Source organism: Sturnus vulgaris, chromosome 4, assembly GCF_052056855.1.
Source record: "Sturnus vulgaris isolate bStuVul1 chromosome 4, bStuVul1.hap1, whole genome shotgun sequence".
Classification (NCBI taxonomy): domain Eukaryota; kingdom Metazoa; phylum Chordata; class Aves; order Passeriformes; family Sturnidae; genus Sturnus; species Sturnus vulgaris.
The window spans coordinates 74,420,674-74,425,485 of NC_142246.1; the positions used below are offsets into that span (position 1 = coordinate 74,420,674).

The 4,812-nt window shown below is 52.8% G+C and overlaps 1 long non-coding RNA gene across 1 annotated transcript; it reads right to left on the bottom strand.

Moving 5' to 3' along the window:
- Positions 1 to 1,753: 1,753 nt before the first annotated feature.
- LOC106862829 (uncharacterized) lies at positions 1,754 to 4,812 on the bottom strand. Its single transcript, XR_015803507.1, has 4 exons — positions 4,656 to 4,812; positions 4,173 to 4,250; positions 3,952 to 4,059; positions 1,754 to 3,106 (listed from the first exon to the last, which is right to left on the bottom strand). It is a non-coding gene; the product is annotated as an uncharacterized LOC106862829 (long non-coding RNA).

Here is a 4,812-nt window from a genome sequence, read left to right on the forward strand (position 1 = left end):
CGGCCTACCACTGCCAAAGGCTATTTTACCTTTTTTCTACCGTTATGCTAAACAAGTATCACAAGACAAACAACGCTTCCATTTTCAAGGCCAAACCATCACAGCAGGGCCCCATCGTCTCTCAGTTCAGGCACAGATTTAACCTTTTGTGTTGCATTTCTCCCCGAGTATCTCAGGTTCCCAGGACATCTGCCAGGCAGCAGAAACTGTGACGCGTTGGAAGCTCATGCAAAACCTTGCTCACATGTGCTGTGGAACCGCACTTCATGTGGCATTTCCTCTGCCAATTAGCCAGACATAACCGAATAAAAAATGACCCCAGAAGAATGGAAGGGATAGAGAGGAATAACACTTCTATTTCAAGCAGAAGGTATATAAAAAAACCTAACACCAACATATTTCTCGCTTTCAAGAAACTGCTCATCAAATAACCTTTCTCACGTGTTTCTACGTGAGGCTTTCCTTCAAAAAAAACCCATGTTTTGCTTTTCAGATTCATCTTGAAGCTGTTAAATTTATAAAATCACAGGTACTCACGGAAAGTCTTCCACACGATTTGCTGCTCCTCTTTCTGCTAGGGCCTTCAAGAAGTCATGGTTCAGTTCTCATCCCACGTTTCTCAGTGACCTCGAGGAAAAAAAAGTACAACTTAGAATGGATTTACACGGATTTTGCGTTCACTGTTGAGTTAAAGGTTCCACACAAGGAGGTAGTCCTCAGCCTATTGGAGCCCATCTGTCTACTCCCTGCTCTGCTTGCACAAACCTTAGACCACGCTTTGAGATTCAGCACTTCAGCAAACCTACAATACAACAGCTGTTTCACCAAAAGTAACTTTTACTACTGTGCGTTTTCTGTTATGTATCCGGAGCACTCTAATGACTTATTTTACATCTCCACAAGCAGGGCCAGAGTTCCCACATGCGCAAGAACGTCACATTTTCAGTACACCAAACGAAACTTGAACAGATAGAATACGTTATACTTCAGACAACATCTCAACAAATTAGCTCTTACGCATTGCAAGGCCCACCCAGGGGGACTCAGCCGCCACCAGGCCCAGAGACCAACAGCTCGCGGGTCCTATCGCGGCTTCCCCGCGCTTGCTACGCACCTGCCCCCGGGCACATCCCGCACCCCAGCGCCGGTCCCGCTGCGGGCCTGGAACACAAACGCGTTAAAAATCGCCATTTGCACCCAAAAGCGGCCGGAGCGCGGCCCCGCGGCCCCACAGCCGAGCCGCCCCACAGCCGAGCCGGAAGAAGCGCGCGCCTTCCGGTTACACCGCCCAAGTTTGCCGCCCTGCCTCGCCATTGGCCGCTCCCGGGCGCCGCTCGCAGCGCGGATTGGACAACGGCCCCAGGCCCCGCCCCTCTCTGGGGAGCGGGGCCGGGCCGCGGGGCGGGGCCGCAATCCCCGGGCCAGCCCCGGGCCGCAGCGCCGGTACCGCTGCCACCCCTCACGCCCCGCCCAGGCCCGCCCCAGCTCCTGTCGGGCAGTCTATGTTTCGCTCAGGTTACTGTTGTCACTCACAAACATTGATTTTTTTTTTTTTTTTAATATCAGTTTGTACCTAAATCCGCAGCCTGGAACAAGATGGTACTGGAGTTACGGCAATAGCCATAATAGTGCTCTAGGCCCATAGGCACGCCGGCTCACAAACTCCATTGACAAAGTAACTCTCACAAAGTAGGTTCAGGCCCCTTAGGGGACACCAAGCCTCCTCCCCCTCCAAAAAAAATAAATCTCAAGCTCCTTTTTGTATTGATTTATTTTCATTAAGAGGCTATAAAAGCACACAAAGGTAAAAGTTGAAAGGTGGACAGATCAGTGAAACAGAGAAAGGGAAGGAATGAAAAAGCAGGGGGAAACACAAATAATATAAAGTGTGACAGCAGAGATAGAAGGTCTGGGGCAAAGTCACTGTTCACGAAAAGCGCACACTGCAGCAAGTATGAAAAGGCAGAGCTCAAACCAGCAGCCTAAAGCTAAGTCCTGCATAAGCACTGCTTGAACTGCCCTTGGCAGACACTTTTGAGGAGCTCTGCCCTCACAGGCACGGGGAGGGGGGCAGGAGGCTGAGGGGGCAGAGCCAAGGGGAACCTTGGTGTGAGATGGAGTGGTTGGGACGCCATCGCCCTTCTGTCTGTCGTGAGTGGTAAGAAAAGGTTTAACTGAACGAGGTAGAAGCCCCAAAAATACTTGACCTTCTCCTCTCAAGGGCGTTTGAAGTAAGCCTCTGTTTGTCTCGCATCCGAGGACTCGCTTGAGGCTCACATCTGCTGTGGAACCAGACGTGAGGCAGCATTTCCTCTGCCCATCAGCCAGCCATAACAGGATAAATAACGACCCCGGGACTATGGAAGGGCAGAGGGGTATGACACATTTATTTCAAGCAGGAGAGCCAAAGGAGATCAAATAAATCACTAGGGTACACCTGCCCAAAGTCCCAATCACTCCTAACCTCCAGAGCACCCAGTCGTGCATTTGCAGGCACCTTTAGTACTTGGCTTTAGCACCAAGGCCACATAAGAGAGAGAAATCCAAGCTCTGGCTTCTCCCTGAAAAAGGCACCAGAGGCACAATTCTAGCTGAACGCAATATCCAGACCACGATGCTCTTTCTTGGCAAAACTACAGCTCTTAAAAAAGCCAAGAACACAGGACAAGCCACCCTTTGGACTGAAGAATATTGATGTAGCTCTGCAGAAAGAGGCAGTTTTACCTTCAGCCAAACCATCCTGGGACAAGCAGATGCGATCGCGGGAGGGGCAGACGAGGCAGCAGCGACCCCAAGTGTGTCCTCAGCTCTTCACTAACCTCCCGTAGCCTTCCTGGAGTGTTTCCAGATGCTTCGCTTATGTAAGAAAAGCGACCTAACATGAACATATTTCTAGCTTTCAAGAGATGGCTCATCCAACAATCTCTCACGTATTCCATCTGATGTATTCCCTCAAAATAACGTGGTTTCCTTTCCAGATTCATTTTACAACTGTAGATCATCATCCCACAGGTACTCGTGGATATTCTTCCAGCACAATTTGCTGCTTCTCTGCCAGGCTGGCGAGGAGTTGTCCTTCAGTCCTTGTCCCACACTTCCCAGTGACCTTGGGAAAAACAAGTACAACTCTTACTTACAATCATTGCCACAGGTTTGGTTCACTATTGGCTTAAGTGTTCTATAAATAACAAGGGACGGTCCTCAGCCTATTGGAACTGATTTGCCTATACCCTGTTCTGCTTCATCCAACCCTCAAACCACTTGGAGCCTCAGCCTTTCTGCAGATCTACAACACAACAGCTGTTTCTCCAGAAGTGACGTGCCCTAGCTCCACAGAGCTCCGACCCTTGGGCAGGAGGATGGCCAAGGGAGCCATGGTGACACTGGCAGGGGGTCACACAAACGCTGAGGAACCTGAGGGCTGGGCTTGCAGGGAGCACACAGCCAAGCACGGACTCTTTTCCTCTGCAAGGCAACAAACAGTGATCAAGCTGGGATACTCCAGGCCCCAAACCTGCTCAGCCTGCACCTACTGCATACACCTGAGGCCAGACAGGACATCCAGCACAGCTTCAGGGAAGGCCCAGCTGCTCATCTCCAGCAATAATCAAACAACCAGTCCCAGTGTCTGCCAGCCCCTGTTCCCCTCTGAAACACCAACACCTGGCACCCCTGGATTGAGTAAATATCCATAAATACATACTGCTGATATCAGATTTCTCTACCCACGCGGGACACAACAGCCAGGGGTGTCCCTGTGTCCACTCCCCCAACAGAACCCTCATCACTCCACACCCCATTTAGCAAACACCAACTTAACCCTGACCTGGGAAAGCAAAAATAAGAGATAGTTCAAAAACATTCCTGCCTTGACGCTGCCCAACTGTGTTATGAAGCCCTTCCCATCACCCTCCTAGCCTTTTCCCAGTTTGAGTAACTCTGGAAACTCACATCCAAATCCGGGTTAGACAGCAATGTTTTCTATCTGCCAAATCCCTCAGCCTAAAGCACCAGGAGCCTGAGGATGCTCTGGACTGCAATTCACAGCCTCGCTGAACCCTGCGTAGAAAAACCAAGTTAGTGCACAGAGAAAATAAAAGTGACCATTTTTAATCGTTAAAACGTCAGTGGAAGTTAGTGGCTGCTTACAGCAGCAAGCTTCACATACTTACAGTCTTATCCGAAGCAGCAAATTCAGGTTCCTTCTTTCTGGGGCCCATCTCCAAGCAGGGAACTTTTCATGACTGCTCCTGAGAGAGGCAAGTGGAACTTCAGGAGCTCAGGAAGGCGACGCCCTCCCGAGTCCTGGCTCACCTGCCGAGCACCCGCAGTGCTTCTGTCCCACCTCACTCCCTGCTTTGCACGTTCACGTTAATACAAGAAACGCCCAAGCTCTGCCTCCAGCCCCAGCCGCATCCTCCCTGCGCCCCACACTGCTCCCGCTGCCCCTCGCCCGGGGCCGGGCTGGGACAAACCCCACCGTCGGGTTTCCCGGGAAAGGCTCTGCCGGGCGGCCCCGCCGCTCCTTCCCGGCTCCGTGCACGCGCTGGGACGGGACAGCTTTCGTCCGTCCCGCGCCCCCAGCCAAGTCCCCGCTGCCCGTTCCGGAGCGACCCTCACAGGCGCCGGCACCCGGCCAGCCGGATCCCGCTCACCTTGAACGCGGCTGCAGCCACAGGAGCAGGCCGGCTCCTCCGTTGGCTCGTCCCGCCCCTCGACGGGCGCTACCGGAGGCGGGACTCGCAGCTGCTCCCGGGGCTCCGGGCACCGCGGGCCCGCACGGGCGGGACCGGCGCCGAGCGCCCGCCTCGC